Source organism: Sciurus vulgaris, assembly GCF_902686455.1.
Source record: "Sciurus vulgaris genome assembly, chromosome: 9".
Classification (NCBI taxonomy): Eukaryota; Metazoa; Chordata; class Mammalia; order Rodentia; family Sciuridae; genus Sciurus; species Sciurus vulgaris.
Genome location: NC_136469.1, coordinates 112,511,184 through 112,528,695, shown reverse-complemented (window position 1 = coordinate 112,528,695; position 17,512 = coordinate 112,511,184). Strand labels below are relative to the sequence as shown.

At 39.2% G+C, this 17,512-nt stretch overlaps 1 protein-coding gene across 11 annotated transcripts in view; it reads right to left on the bottom strand.

Moving 5' to 3' along the window:
- The window catches only part of APBB2 (amyloid beta precursor protein binding family B member 2), a 346,284-nt gene that overhangs the window by 310,647 nt on the left and 18,125 nt on the right, over positions 1–17,512 (bottom strand). Inside the window, exon 2 of one of the 11 annotated variants that reach the window (XM_079152829.1) lies at positions 5,602–5,636. The exons of the other annotated variants lie outside the window; for them this stretch is intronic. The gene's annotated coding sequence lies outside the window, so the exon portion shown is untranslated. The remainder of the gene's footprint in view (positions 1–5,601; positions 5,637–17,512) is intronic. 11 annotated transcript variants of the gene reach the window in all.

Sequence of the window (17,512 nt, the reverse complement as noted above, 5' to 3'; positions counted from 1 at the left end):
TAAATATACCCACATCTTTCCTCTATTTCTAACCCTTCAACAGTTTCAAATTGCATTTAAAATAAAAGTGAACATCATGCTCATGGCCTGGAGACCTGATTCCTTCCTGCCTGCAACTCCAGCACCTCTTCCAGCATCATTACCTGCTTGTTCATCACTTAGAGACTTAAGACAAACTGTGTCCTCTGTCCTGTCTTCCCACCCTCACCCGCTGGCCCCTACACATACACTTCGGTCTAACTTCCTCTCGTCAGTATTTATTCAAGTTTCATCTTAAATATGACTCAGTCTGCAACCTGGGGACTAGATGAATGACCTGCTTTACGTTCTCATAGCACCCTATAATTTATCTTCATACAGTCTACCATCGTTTCTAATTAGAAATTTGTAAGGCTCCCGTTAGATTGAAACACACAGAGAGCAGGGACTAGGTGTGGTTTGCAGACCACATCCCAATGCCTTGTACAGGACTTGGCACTTCATACCGAGGGAGAGGATGATCTGCTCATATCCTTGGTTGGAAATGAGGGATGTCAAGCTTACGGATGTAAGTGCTCCGGGAGAACTGCTGTGTTATGCCAGAACGGCTTCCCTCTAAAGGCGCTTGGAATTTACCACTGCTTTTCTTTCACCTGACAGGGGGAAGGGGAGTCAGTCAGGCAAAAGATGCCATGCTGTCATTTTCTCAATGATACTTTTTGACTGTCGAGTCAGCTCATTTTAGAATGCATACTGAAAAACTTCAAATTGCGAGGTATAGCATCAAGAAAGGAAGTGCTTCTAAAATTAACACATCACATTTCCCACTGAGACAAATCTATGCTCATCGTCAGTACATATTCCTCTGCAGCCTTCATTGTTGCCTTTTTCTTTCAAAATCCTAGTTATTACCACTACAAGGACATTCCACCCCTTTTTCAAATACCAAAGATTCTACTCAAAAATTTCATGAAAATCAGTTTCAAGTTTCATTTGCTTTCATGAAAAACTTGCTTCTATCAGCTATGAACTAACAAAGGCAAGATAAATCACAGCTATCTCAAGTAGTCCTTGTTCTCAGAAGGATTTTTTAAATTTTTAATTAAAAAAGTTTAAAATATTTTTAAAGATTAAAAGTAAAAAAAAAAAAAAAAATAGGAGACTAAAATACCAAGTTGATCTTTTTCAGGATATGTTTCACTGGCAGTGAAATAAAATCTTCTGGACCAAATCAAGCAAAGGAAGAAGCAACCAAGGGCTGAGATGTCAAAAGAGATATCTACACAGATTCTTATTCTTGAGAATTCAAGAGTATGTTAGTTCCTTAAGCAAAAGATGTTAGAGAATCTGGCTCCAGAAAATGTCTCCAGTGAAATTCCAAGTATATGCATTATATGAGTGATATTAGCAGCTATGCGCAAAGCCCGAGGGGTAATTCAAAGATGGAAGAACACACGCTCCTTATCCTCACAACACAAGGATCAAAAGATACATAACACAGTAGGTGCACACCTATAATCCCAGCTACTCAGGAAGGAAGGAAGATCACCAAGTTCAAGGTCAGCCTGAGGCAATGTAGTGAGAATCCTTCTCAAAATAAAAAAGGGGTGAGGATGTAGCTCCAAGGTAGAGTGTTTAGCATGTGTGAGGTTCTGGGTCTCATCCCCAGTACTGCAACAAAAGAACAAGAAAAATGACGCATAATACAAGCTTTGTACATAAAACAAACATAAAAACCACAGTTCCAGAACTGTGGTTCCTGGTCGGAGAATCTCATGAAGGCATTGAACCTTCTTGGGCTGATTACATAAAAGAGGGTTTCTTAACTGATCCATGTTTAACCACCCTGCCAGATTAACCAGCACATCCTACACCCTGTAGAGAATACACAATGATGTTTGAGAACAACATCAGTTCAAAACTAGTAGGAGACTACCTGAGCACAGGACTACCCCAAATGTGGTCTACGGATGGGAGCCAGTCGGCAAATTATGAGTCACAGGTGGAGAAAGTTCAGAAATGGAGAGTGGGCATTTGGAAGCACGTGGAGCCACTAGACATGGTTGTGATATCCAAATGCATGAAGAGCAGACTTGCATCAGTGACCAATCCAGTCAACTGACCTTGTAAGGTAACTAGAATGTGGCACAAGCATCTCCCAGTCAACTCCAAAGAACCATGTGGCCATAAAGGATAATTTAAGGGTTATCTGTCAAGTGTAATTTAAAGCACTAAAACTGAGAACCATTCCTTACACTGAGAGATCATTTAAATTTAACCAGAAATTTAGAGACTACTGGAACTGAGAGGAAGAATCGAAAGCGAATTCTGATGCTATAGCATCATTTGCATCATTTTGGAAAAAATTAAAAATGAATATCCTGAGCTTGCTCAAACTGCTTTCTTTAAATGTCTTTTCTTTTTTTTTTTTTTTCCAATTGTCATCAATATCCATTTTGTTATCCGTGAGTGTTATTAAAACAAAACCAGGCCAAGAGTGGTGGCCCACACTTGTAATCCCAGAAGCTCGGGAGGCTGAGGCAGGAGGATCACAAGTACAAAACCAGCCTCAGCAATTTAGTGAGGCCCTAAGCAACTTAGTGAGAGCCTATCTCAACATCAAAAGGGCTGGGGATGTAACTCAATGGTTAAGTGACCCTGGGTTCAATCCCTGGTACCAAAAATTAAAAATAAATAAAACAAAACCATTAACAATTTAAAATACATTGTAGCTGAGCTCCAAACCAGCTGTCCCCAACCCAGCCTACAGTAGACAGGTTAACAACAAGAAGTAAATAAACTTGTGACATCAAAAACCTTAAATACTGATATATATGAAGTTTGTTCAAAGTATACATAGGGGTATTAAATGTGCAGGATCATCATTTCACTTATAACTTTTTGTTTAGTTATAATTGGAAAAAAAATAGCTAGAGCAATATTTTCCATAAACTGCCTCCATATGCATGCTTTCAAAGAACATATACAGATTTTAAAACATTATTTTTTATGTTCGTTCTAACTATACTTATTAAAACATAATTTTATTTCTGTTTTTTCTGAAACGAAGTTTAAAAAGGATAGTAGAGTGAAACAGACATTTTTACCACATGTACATATATGACTGCATGACCAATATGATCCTACAATATGTACAATAAAAAAATGAGAAATTATCCTCCATTTATGTATGATTTATCAAAATTCATAAACGTTTTCTACGATTATGTATTTAATTAGAACAAATAAAAAATTTTTTAAAAAAACTAAGGTTGTATTTTATGTCTTATTTATTTATTTATTTTCATTTATAAAAGTACAGGTCCATGACAGATTGGAAATAAGAAATACTGAACCGTCACAACATACAGATGTGCTCCTGCCAATCAGGGTGTATCCTTCCTCAGGTCAGGTGTGTTTATTCCTAATGAACTTATGTCAGTAGTTCTTGAACATTAATTGTACATAAACACAGTAAATTATAACATTATATATAAATGTTATATAAACATGTAAAAATGTGAGTTCAGAAAATTAATGTTTCTATGCAAATGAAGTTGAATACTTGAATGATTTGGAAAAAGCTAATAAAAGTGAACCACGAAAATAACTGTTTTCAGATGCAGCAGAAATGACAAGGGACTGGAATGCAAATTGTGGAAATCTAGAAGCATTCTGCAAATGAGGTATTTCACAAGCATATTAAAGTTATAGCACGTTAGACCAACCCAAACTGAAACCTTGCAGACCACGCACCCCAGCTGTGGTTTAGGTGCAAAAAATAATAGGGAAGCCACTCATCAGGTTTTGGTCCTATATCGGAAATTAGCAAATGCATGTTTTGAGTTTAAAATAAAACGTTTCAGACAAGAATGTAACTTTTTTTTTTTTTTTTAACATTTCTCCACCTTAAATAACCAACCAGACACTGGTCATGACAATCCAAGATAAGATAGCTTATAGTATAAACATAACATTCCCTACAGATTATTCAAGAGATTCTGGCCTTCAGGCTCTGTTACCGAGATATAAATGGTAGGCAATAAAACAGGGACAAAATACAATGTATGGAAAGATTCACACCAACCAGGAAAAGCATGAGTCCAGAAAAAGACTCTAACCAAATAAAGAAAATAAAACAATTTGGAAAATTGCAAGCTTATGTCTTTCTTAGTAACATTATATCCACCGCTGATTCCTGCAGAGAATGTACTTTTTAGCAGTTAACAGCATTAACCAAATTACAACAGAGCCCTCGGGGGATAAACTCAGTTACAATAGACAGAATGCATCATTTTTCCTGGCAGAGCCCAAAGGTCAAAAAACAAAAAGCAGAATCTCAAAGTACTCAAAGTAATATGTAAAAAGTCCCTTATGAGATACTGCAAAACATTTTCTGTTACTATCATTACAAAAAATATTGGTGATGTTAAGCCATAAACCAAACTAATTCAAAGCAAAGGACTTAGTTTAATTCTGAATTTAAGACTTTCTATAGCTTATCCACATTAGTCCATCATTTAGGATTAAAGTTTTAATTCAGTGTTAAAAAATAAGCCAACAAATGGAAAGTATAATAGTGTGATGAGGGAAATTAACACATGAAGACTCATTTCATTTTGTCTGGGTTGACAAAAACTAAAATTATAGGGAAAAAAAACGTTTAAGAAGGAATTAATATTTCATTGAAATAATCTGAACACAGACTGATTTGCAACTGTCGCTTGAGAGCATTGGGACTTAGCTGAATGAATACAAAATTTCACTGTCATAGTGCACAAATGCAATAGAATGGAAATAATGTGCAGTACAACACACTCACATGAGCATTAAGGATGTAGCTCAGCAATACAGCACATGCCTAGCATGCATGAGGCCCTGGGTTTAATTCCCAGCAACGCACGCGAGCGTGCGCGCGCGCGCGCGCACACACACACACACACACACACACACACACACATATAATGAAAAGCCCAAATAGGTGGTGGGGAAACACTGGATGGTGGTTCTAGCTTTGCCAATATAGAGCACCAGGGCCCCAGGGAAGTGGCTTTCCTTCATTTGTGTCCCCACCTGAGAATTCAAGAAGTCAGTTCAGGTACACGCCACAGATGCTGTGTGCCCTAAGATTCTCCTGCACTACCTTAAAACTCACAGCTGATACAGAAGTTTTTCCAGACAGTGAAAGGTGGGATGCAAACATGAGAGCTAATCCAGTGAACAGATTTAGACACTCACCGACTCTGCTGATAACGTATTCTGATTATGAAAAAAGAAAAAAGCGGGGAAAAGGGGGTGGGGGTCATGCAGCCTAGAAAGTCGGGTCCTAGACACCAAACTTCCATGATTCTTCATTGCAAAATGCAACACGAAGTTTAGTAATATTTTCCCTTAAAACAGTTTTTACCTTAATTTTGTACTTAATAAAAACTTACTTTAAAAAACAGGAGGAATAATCTATACTGAGACCTAAGGACTCAATGATTATCTGAAGACTGCTTTACTGGCTTCTTATATCTTTACTTATATAATGGTACATTCTTTGTCTTTAAATGGAAAACTTGACAATTCAGTGATAAAGACACACACTGGAGCTGTGGCCTGGGGCCAAGTCCCACTTACCAGCTGTATACCCTGGCAAGTTTCCGTTTCCTCATCTGTAAAATTAGGATAATATGGTTTCAACCCTCATGTGTTTGTTGAGAATTAATGTGTACAAAGCATGAAGAACAATGTCCCTGGCACACAGAGGAACCTAGGTAACACGTTGCTAAACAACTTCATGATTAACTAAAATAGATGTTTACTACTATACCAAATGAAATCATAAATATCAAGACCCAAAAAAACCTCACATAAAAGCATCACCTAATAAAAATATTACAGGTTAAACATCCCTCCCTAAACTGAAAAGTATAGATTTAACCATGATGTCCAAAAGTTTTGAATTTGGAGCAGTTCAGATGCTGGATTTTTGGATTAAGTCTATGTAAATATTCCAAAATCCAAAAAAAACTCCAAAATCTGAAATACTTTTAGTCCCAAGCATTTCAGATGATACTCAACCTCTAAAACGGTAAGGTAATTCCAAGTGATTTCTATGACAGTGACTTTGTTTAACTATTTGCCCAGATTCCAAACCTTCATCTGTCTATTCTAATAGATTAATCTTCCTAAAGCAATGTTGGCATTAAGTCATTGCTACCAAGAACCTTTAAAGACTACACTGTCTGCAGGATAAGCTTCAAACCCCACAGCTGAGTTCTATCCCCAGCCAGACTACAGTGAGCTTCTTGCAACCTGTACTTTGCAGTGCTTAGAACAGTTTATAATTCTAAATTTGAGTGACTATTTGATTATTATCTTTCTTCCCTATGAGAAGAAACCCAGGTCTGTGTTTTACCCACCATCCAGATGCCACCGTCTGTCACAGTGCATGGCCCTCTACAGATGCACAGGGTATCAATGGGATGAATGAATCTCATCTTCCATCAAAGCTCAGACCACCGAATAGCTGTGACCCTTCACAGTTTGCAAAACTCTTATACAAATTTTCTCACGTGAGCCTCATAATGACTCTTTGGGGACAGCATGGAAGATGAGAAAACCAAGTCCCTCAAGTTCACTGAGTCACCCAAGGTCACATTCTCAGGAAGTGGCAAAGAACCAAGTGTGTTAACTTCCAGTCTGGGGTTCCTTCCAGAACATCCTGATGCCTTTGTCAAATCCAATACCCTCGGGCCCCAGCCTTGCCTTCTATTTTCTAGCTTCTGCAGTTTTTACTGTTCTCTTCTTCCCATGTACCTCTTTTCTTACTTTTCATTCATTAAACAAATACTTTATTAAGAAATGTGATTGCTGAGCAAACCCTCTTTCTTCCTTTGAGGCCCACCACTGGTCTGGGTATGTGCCACTCCCTTGTAGGGAGAGTCATTTATTCACTCAGCGAAAAGTTTTCTGTTGTATAAATGTTTATTTTTTATTTCAGTACATATGTGAATACCTGCTAAGCGCCTCCTATGATTTGGATGTGATCATCTCTAAGGGGTCACGTGTTGGAAGCTTGGTTCTCAATGAGGCAAGGCAGGGAGGTGGTATGGACCTTTAAGAGGTGGGGTCTGGTGGAAGGCTCTTAGGTCATCAGGGCTGCTGCCCTCAGGAAGGGATTAAGGTGGTTCTCAATTGAACAAGAACAAGGTATTTTTTTTTCTTTTTCTTTTTTAAAAATTCTTTTTATACATGAGAGTAGAACGTATTTTGATATATCATACATACATGGAGTATAACTTCCCATTCCATTTTAAATTTTTTTTTAGTTGTAGGAGGACATGATACCTTTATTTTTCTGTGGTGCTGAGGATCAAACCCAGTGCCTCGCGCGTGCTAGATGAGCGCTCTACCACTGAGCCACAACCCCAGCCCTAACCTCCTATTCTTGAGGTTGTACATGAGGTGGCGTTACACTGGTGTGTATTCACACAGGACAGTTATGTCTGAGTCATTCTACTGTCCTTCCCACCTCCCTTCCCATCCCCCCATTCCTCCCTGTCCAATCTGGTGAACCTCCACTCCTCCCTCCAGCCCCTGAATCTGGCTTGGCTTTGTACTGTGCCATGGGACTTCTCCCTCACACATGCTCCTGCCACTGTGATCTGCCCTAAGGTCCTCATCAGAGCAAAGCCAGTGCTAGCACCATGTCTTCAAATGTCCAGAACTGTGAGCTCAATTAACTTCTCTTCTTTATAAGATGACCCAACCTCAGAGTTTTCTTTATAGTACCAAAAATTAGACTAATAACAATGCCATAATGTGTGAGATTTCAATGAAAACTGTACAATTGGGACTCTGTGCCCAGTATTCTGAAGCTTCTAGAAAAGAATAACAATGTCAACCTCCTTTAAAGAGCAATAAGACTGCTACCACTCACACAACTTCAGATGTTCCAGGTATCTCAATAAAGAAATAAAGCAAGCACTAATACCACCAAGATAACGTAAATTATACAAATTTATATATCAATTTTTAAAAGAATAGACTTAATATATGTGCCCTCGATAAAAAACAAATTCATATAATAACATAAATATATCCCCAGATAACGCATCGGGTCTATTAAACTTAACAGTCCTTCTCAAACTTGTTAGCTCAAAGTACACACAATTAAAATGGAAACAAGAGATGTGGAGACCTCATGGCTCTGGATTATCAGCACAAACTCCAACTCCAAACACATCAACAATAAACCTGCAGTAATCCTCATGAAATACTGCATCAAGTAAATGTTGGTGCAAGAAACGTAATGCAGAATAACTGCCATATTAACGCTCCCGGAAGATAAATCACCAAAGACTTTAAACAAGGGAAAATCGATTCTATGAATATTTAACACAGCTGACTTTATTTACAATTTCCCATAACAGATACATCATAGCAGGAAAAAGAACTAGAAAGGGTTAAGAATGCTAGATCATATTAGAATTCAAAAGTAAGGAAAACAGCTGCCTGGGAACCTTCCAGGCCTGGAAGATTGGAGCTGACAATCTTTTAAAGCTTTGAGGAATGCATACAAAATGGTATTGGACAACAGGTTAACTGGTGACATAATTAATCGAAATGATACCCACCCAGTCCTTTCTTTCACCCCAAAGCTGAACGTAGGGAGTTCAATCTCATATAGGACAAAAATGGAAGCTGTGAGAACAACATTCCTCTTGGAACGACAGAACCTGGGAAATTGGCCGTGGATGAGGAATTTCCATCAGTATAAAGCAGCACGTGGGTTTCCTACCTCACACTGCGCTGCAGGATCACAGCAGCTTTTATACACTGCTGTTCCCGTGGGCCTGAAATAAGCCAAGGTACACTGCAGTGGGGTCTTTAGGGGAGAGTTAAACTTTCCCAAATGACCAGACAGACAGACCCAACTTCCAACAGCCCAGACAGACCTACCCAAGGTTTCCAGGGCGCTCCACCCTGATCGGTTTACAAGGGAGTGACCTGTAAATCTTGCAGAGAAGCCATGGCCATCCCCCAGACGCCTCATGAGGGAAAGCGTCCCACGGATTGGATCCAAAGCTTTCTCGTTGTGCAGTTTAATTCCACTTCCTTTTTCCCCCTCTCTGTGAACACAAGTGGAAGGGAAGAAATCCTTGAAAGAAAAGGTGTCTTTCATCTCACAAGAAATAATCACATTTGGGCAGATGAATTCTCAGTCCATAGAATAGACTGTGCTCTTAAAGAGCATCCTCATCAAAAGAGGAGGACAGCAGTGATCAAATTTAATTCTACCATTTACATTCAATTTTTTTTCAGATTTGATAAGGTCTTACAGAAACAATATACCTAGCACCTCCTTGGACTGTGACACTGCCCAGGTTTCCACATTAGTCAATGTGGGTAGGCACAGGGAGCTTTATTCTAAAGGTTTTCACAGACCCTGAGGGGAGTCCAGGACAGCTACCTCTCCAGGCCCCTCTGTTGCACTCCACTCTTTGAGGTGCCTTTTGGGGTCTTTGGCTCCCTTGCCTTGGAAGATTGGGATGATGAGACAAGATGAAACTTGAGTCTGTTGATTATAATAACTCCTGATTTCAAGATACATGAAGAAGGAAATTGAGGGCTGGGGTTGTAGCTCAGTGGTAGAGTGCTTGCCTAGCATGTGTGAGGCACTGGGTTCAAGTCTCAGCACCACATATAAATAAATAAAATAAAGGTCCATTGATAACTAAAAAAATATATTAAAAAAAAGAAGGAAATTAAAACATGGCTAAAATTGTTTCTGGATGTAAATTATCCAGAATGTGTGTGTGTGTGTGTGTGTGTGTGTGTGTGTGTGTGTGTGTACACACACACATATATATATATAATTTTTCATTTTCTTTATTCATGCAAGTAAATACCAGATAAATTTCCTCTGAGGTCAAATATTTCTTCCCTTATGACTCCATGACTAATCCTGCATAGCCCTAATGTTCTCTTACTCACTCCTCAAGAACTCATCATTAATTCATCCTATGAGGAAGAAAAAAGCTAAAACTTGCTTTGGAGAGGCCGTCATAACATACTTCAGCAGGAAGTTAACATTACTGGGCAAAGTAAAAGTTCAGTAACCCAGAAACTGAAAAGGGGAGGTGTGAAGTACCTGAGCTTCATCCTAAGAAGGTAATGGGAAGGTTTCCCAAAGGTTCTTCCATCCCTAGCAACCTGCATCTCTGGGATGAACTTGGGATCAGGCCCCCAGGATACTGATGAAGAGCATCAACATCCAGAGCTGTCTCTGTGTGGACTCTAAGTTCACACCAATTCCACTGGTACTGGTGGCTTCCTCTGCTGTCACTCTATCAAGACTGCCTGTCAAGGTCACCAGTGACCCCCATGTTGCCAACGACAATAGCCAATCTGAATTCTCATCCTACTGGACATCTGTCCTAAAAAAACATTCATTGCAAGCCTTGGAAGAACCCCCTTTCTTTGAGTTTTCTTTCTACCTCACTGAGTCCTCCTTCCCAGGTCTTCCTGAGGATCTTGGAGGTTCCCTCTCATCTCCCCTGACCTCTAGACTAAGTTGTGCCACTGAGCTCAGTTCTCAACACTAATTATAGAGGGGACACATACATATACACAAAGGAAAGATATCCCATGTCCATCAATCAGAAGAATCAGTATTGTTAAAATGGCCATCCTGGGCTGGGTTGTGGCTCAGTGCCTAGCATGTGTGAGGCACTGGGTTCAACACTCAGCACTGCATATAAATAATGAATAAAATAAAAGTCCATCCACATCTAAAAAAATATTTTTAAAAAAAGTGACCATACTACCTGGGCATTGTGGTACACACCTATAATTCCAGTTATTTGAGAGGCTGTGACAGGAGGATCCAAAGTTACGGGGTAGCCTGGGCAATTTAGTGAAACCCTGTCTCAAAACAAAAATTTTAAAAGGGCTGGGGATTTGGCTCAGTGGTAAAAGGTTTGCATAGCATATGCAAGGTCCTAGTTTCACTACCCAGTACCGAAAGAAAGACAAAAAAGGAATGACTGTACTACCCAAAGCAATCTATGGATTCAATTTAAATGCTATCAAAATACCAAGGATTTTCTTCACAGAAATAAAAATTTTTAAAAATTCCTAAGATTTACACGGACCCACAAAAGACCCAGAATAACCAAAGCAATCCTGAGCAAGAAGAAAAATGCTGGTGGCATTACAATCCCTCACTTCAAAGCATACTAAAAAGCCAGAGTAACTAAAACAGCATGGCACTGACATAAAAACAGACACCTTGACCAGTGGACCAGAATAGGGAAGCCAGAAAGTCATCCACGTTCACACAGTCAAGTGATTTTTGACAAAGACACTAACAACATACGATGGAGAAAAAAACTGTCTTTAATAAACGATGTTGTCAATATTGGATATTCATATGCAGAAAAATGAAACAAGATCCTGTCCTCTCACTGTATACCAAAATCAACACAAAATGGGTCAGAGACCTAAATGTTGAAACTGAAATACTACAAAACACAGGGGAAACACTTCAAGACACTGGTGCAGGTGATGATTTCTCAGATGGGACTCCTAAGGATCAGGCAACAATAGTGAAAAGAGACAAATGGGATTTAATCAGCAAATGAAATAACCAACAGAATTAAGAGACAACCTACATAATGGAAGAACACATTTGCAAACTGTCATACAATTTTGGGCTGATATCCAAAATATGTAAGAAACTTGAAAAGCTAAATACCCCCCAAAAGAAATCCTAATTTTAAAAAATGGACTAAAAAACAAATACCTCAGACCTGGGATTGTGGCTCAGTGGTAGAGCGCTTGCCTAGCATGTGAGGCACTGGGTTCAATTCGCAGCACCACAAAAAATAAATACATTAAATAAAGGTATTGTATCCATCTCCAACTAAAAATATCAAAAAAAGAACAGACACCTCTCAAAAGAAGACATATAAATAGTCAATAAGCACATTTTAAAAAAGTAAAAAATTTCACACAAAGAAATGCAAGTCAAAACCATAAGGAGATATCACCTCACCCCAAAAGATAAAAAAACAACAAAGCCAGTGAGGATACAGAGAAAAGGGGTCTCTTACACACTGTTGGTGGGAATGGAAATGTGTACAGCCCTATAGAAAATGAGATCACTCAAAAAAACTAAATACAGAACTACCAGACAATCCAGCAATCCCACTTACTGGGTACACATTCAAAGGAGATGAAATCATTATGCCAAAAACATTCTTGCCCTCCCGTGTTTATTGAGGCACCATTCACCCTAGCTAAATATGAAACCAACACAGATGCCCTTCAGTGGATACTAAAGAAAATGTGGAATATACACACAATGAAACATTATATTCAGTCAGAAAAAGAATGAAATCTTGCCATTTTTGGTAACAAGGATGGAACTAGAGGTCACTGTGTTAAGTGAAAGAAGCCACACAGAGAAAGGCAAAATCACATTTTCTCACTCATTTGTGGGAACAGTACTCAATCCTGTAGTAAAACAGAATGGAACAGAGGTCACTAGAGATGGGAAAGGGCAGGGGGTGAGGGATGGGGATGGGGTGAAGTTCAGTAAGGGACACCAAAACACAGTAGAGGAATTGCTTCTGGTTCATCCTTAGCCCAGTAGGGTAACTGTCAGTTAAAACTTCAAAATGACTAGAAAGGAGGAGTAGGAAATTCCCAATGTGTAAACATGATTAATGGCTAAAGAGATGGAAATGCTTATTACCCTTATTTGTTTATTACACACTGTATATGTTTATTGAATTATCATAATGTACCCATGATGTACAAATATGTCTTATTAATAAGTAACATTTTAAGAAGTTAACATACACACACAGAGTATTAGCTTCCTACTTGCTGTGGGTTGAATTGAGTTCCCCCCAAAACTCATTGTGAAGTCTTAACCTCTCAGAATATGAGCTTATTTGGAAATGAGGTTTTGCAGATGTAATTAGTTAAGATGAATCATTTGGGAGGATCCCAACCCAGTCTGACTGATTTCCTGATAAAGAGGGAGATCTGGATACAGGCCCACAGGTAGGGAGAACACCAGATGCAGATGAACGCAGAGGTCTACAAGCCAAGCAGCGCAAAATGCTCCAGCAAATCACCAAAAGCCAGGACCAGAGAACAGTCTGTCTCTCAGTTCTCAGAAGGAACCTATCCTTGGATTTCCAGTCCTCAGAACTGCACAAGTTTCTGTTGTGTAAGCTACCCGGTTACAGCAGCCTAGCAAATTTATATACTACCTTATACTGAATAAAAGGCAACTCATTAACACTCTAATTTGCATTTTATCCTTATAGTTTATCAAATTTTTCTCTTTATTGGCTGTCTTAGGTTCTACTTCACTCAAAATATTTTATTTTTCTTTCATAGGAAATTGTCTTTCAGTTTATTGCAATACTTAGAATTCAGCCTGGTAAGTGACTTAAAATATATTTTCCATGCCAAAGAGTTGACTATGTATTTAGAGCCAAATAAAGCTGATTGCTATGTGGTCACGTACCTCACACCAATTCGATCAAGAATGTGTGATATCTGGCTCTAAAGCCACAAAGCTGGGGCTGGAGGATTATGTATGTTTGCTTTATAGAATCATTTTCATCTCTTTTTGTATAACTTCATGATGAGATTCTAAATGAAAAATGTAAAGTCATGTTTAACACCAAAAACAACAACAAAATCATCCCCAAACTAGAGCTATTTTTGCTTTACTGGTCTGTAACCACTCTTTAAACACTCCAAGACAAATGGATTCAGAACATGGACTGTGTGTCTACAGCACAGGAATGTCTTACCCAAAATGTTTTATCACCATAAATATGAATCACAGAGTCTTCCCAGGCAGACCTATCTAATTTCATCAGCCTTCTGAAATCACATCTTTCACTAAATCAGCCTCAGGGCACAAATGCAATAAGGTAACATTAATTAAAATGCATAAAACCATCCAGGACTGGCAAGGAGTATACAACATTTTTTTTAAAGGGCAGAAATTGAACTAAAAATAGTAATCTTTTTTTTGCCAGAGTAAAAAGCTTGGTCTTACCTACTGCCCGAAGCTACAATTCTACCAGACTTTCTCAGAGGCAGGATAATAATTAGTATGTTATTCACTCGCCTGGTATGCATCTAACTTTGCAGGGTTGTGTGTGCATGCTCACTCTGCACTCATGTGCTCCAGTTCTCTGGTACCAGTTTGCCATTAAGCAAACTCCAAGAAGTTAAAAAGTAAAATGTGTTAACCTTTACACCATGCCAATAACCATATCACTCAAAACAATGAAGACTTTATGTAATCCTAAAGAGACCCCCATTCATTATTACTGTTGAAATTCAGATCTCCACTTCACTTGGAAATGAATGACTGCTGACCCTAAATAAATCACCCTCTTACTATTATTATCAACCATAACTGCCTTAGTGCTGATATGCTCTCCCGGGGTCATAGAACCCCGTCAGGTAGGTACTGACTGAGAAACGTGCCCACATCCATTGAGAGAACGATGAAATCAGCAATGGTGGACAGAACTGCTGGACTCCAAATCTCAGGCACTTGTTGGCACTTGGTGTCCTTTGAGAATTTCAAATGTCAACAAATGCTTAAAAGTACACAGAAATGAAGGGCTGGGGTTATGGCTCAGTGGTGGAGCACTTGCCTAGCATGTGTGAGGCACTGGCTTCGATTCTCAGCACCACATATAAATAAATGAATAAAATAAAGGTTTATCAGCATCTAAAAAAAAAAAAAAGTCCACAGAAACAAAGAAGCCAATTTTACCACTAAAATTCATAGCCTCTGTGCACACAAGAATCACAGGTGTCATCACTGTGAGTTTGGTATTTTGCCTTTTCACTAAAGATTATTTCAAGTATTAGCATCCAAATAACCACAGCATAGAAATGAAATCAGGTCAGAGATGTGCTTCAACTAGAATCTTTTCCTGGCGAAGTGCAGATATGATAACACAAAACAAATCTCAGGCAATAACCGGCAGCGGTTCATCACTTTCCAAATCTTAAAATGTAACACCTATCAAAACGGGGTGGGATTTGAGGTGATTTTTCAAAATTACTTTTTCATACTGTCATATACTGTTGTGTTTTCTACTAAGACCCATCCCATTTTGATAACAATGAAAAAGATAACATGGATCTTTTAATTTGAGAGAAACAAGAATAACATGCAATTGTGCAATATTATCTATAATATTATATTATTAATATTATCTATAAAATGTATATGCAAACTACTGATTCAAGTTCAGAGCCTGTACACATAAGTCATACACAGATAGGATATAACTGAATTTAAAGACCACATGCCAGAGGTCAAGATAGGTTCTTTGTCTCTCAGATACAAAGAATGGAGACCCACAGAAATAGGGTAAGAGCAAAGTAACAGAATAAATTTTTGAAACAGAAACAGAAAGGAAGTAGAGCTCACACAAGACAGGGATCCCAAGAGAGCTGCCACTGAATTACTGTCTGGGGTTTATATGGTGTTGCTGGAGGTGACCTTTAAAGCTACTGGTTGGTGACTTTCAGGGAGGGGAGTTTCTGCATCCATTCAAAATAAGACACTTGGTGACCATGCGCCCCATCCAATCAGGATATTGATCATGTGTTATTCACACTCTGATCACATGGCTGATCATGCGCTAGTCACATGCTTCATAATGTGCCATTTCTCCTCAGGGATAGGTTCAGGAACATACCTTCAAGCTCCAATGAAGTTACTGATCACAGGTTGCACAGAATCTGCTGCTTATTGAGGTCCCACTCCAACTACCTATCATGTGTCCAGTTCCCACTCTCAGTATAAGCCAAGCATCAGGTACTGTCCATGTCACTTTGAACAAGTTATTCAGCTCCTCAGAGTTCCTCATCTCCTCACTTGCAAAAAGAGAATACTGTAATAGTACCTATTTAACATGGTCACTGTAGGAATTAACCGAGAAACACATGCATTTATACATGCCATACACATTCATAAACTACAAGGTGTCATTCAAGAGTTAGTTATCATTTTTTAATTTTTTTTAGTTGTTGATGGATCTTCACTTTATTCATTTCTTTATATGCAGTACTGAGAATCAAACCTAGTGCCTCACGTGTGTGAGCACTCTACCACCGAGCCACAGTCTTAGCCCCAATAGTTAGTTATTATTAAGAACCACGATTTCTGAAATCTAAACAGAAAGATCCTTAAATAGATAATACTCTCATTCATTTCCATGATGTGAAATCATCTGTTTGCATCTTTATTTCTTTTATAATCCAAATACTACAGCAGAGGCAGAGGACAAATGAATCTCCATGTATGTATACATATATATTTCCAAATGATCTCCCACAGAATGAAAAATCATTCCTTTTAACTCTTTCCAATAGATATATTAATGCAAAGGAGTTTAGACTTTACATAACAGCCAGTTTTAAATCAAAGTCCCATTCAATTCATGTTAAAGTGACTGTAAATTGTGATGGATGCTTTTAAGTACATAGCTTCATATTTTAGAAGAACATTCAGAGGTTTATTTGTGGAAAAGAAAATCTAAAGACAGAAAAACCAATTACAGCCAATCAGCAAGCTTCACCACCATTAAAGGTGAAAGGGGGAAAAATAAAAAGACATCTGGGGAAGGAAAAAAGAGAAAACAGATTCTAGACCTATTTCAGAAGACTTAAAATCTACCCTGGTGAAGTCAAAGAAAAGAACCTTAAAGAGCTGAAGGTGTCCAGCTTTGATACCTGTTAGAGTACCAAGTGTTTATATCTGGTACTGAATGTTTGTATTCCCCCAAATGTATGCTGAAATATGAACCCTCAAAGCAACAGTAATGGGAAGCAGGGCTGTGGGAGGCAGGGTGTAAGGTCACAAGAGTGGAGCAGCATGAATTAAGATCGGCTAGCTAGTAGCCTTTCGAGTGTTCAGGTCCAAGGCTGACCTCCCTCCAAACCTCTCCAATCCACCTCAACTCAGCAGCCTCCCACTTCCCCTGCTCTGGCTAAAATCCTCGGAATTCTCCTTGGCTCTTCTCTGCCACACCCCACTTCCACCAACAAATCCTGGGGGCTCCGCTCTGAAAACATACTCAGCATCTGCCCTGTCTCGACACATCCACTGCTACCGCCCTTGCCCAGGTGCCCCTCACCCCTCAAGTCTGGTCTTCCTGATGCCCAGCACCCTCTTCTCACCACAGCTACCAAGTGACTTGTAAAATCTGTCACCCTTGGATGGGACCCTCCAATGGCTTTGCCTCTTAATTTAGGTCAAAGTCAAGGCCCTCTGGATCGCCTCACCAGCCCTGCCTGCTTCTGCCCTTGCTTCTACCTTCTCCCCTCCTCCCCTGCTTCTACCCTTCGGCCCCTCTACCGTCCTGACTCCATCTACTCCTCCCTCTCTCACTCCCCCCACGGAATGAGGTCCTCGGCCCGGAACATGATCACCTCGGCCTCCAACACGTGCCCAGCAATGCCCAGCCTGGGGTCCTCCCTCACC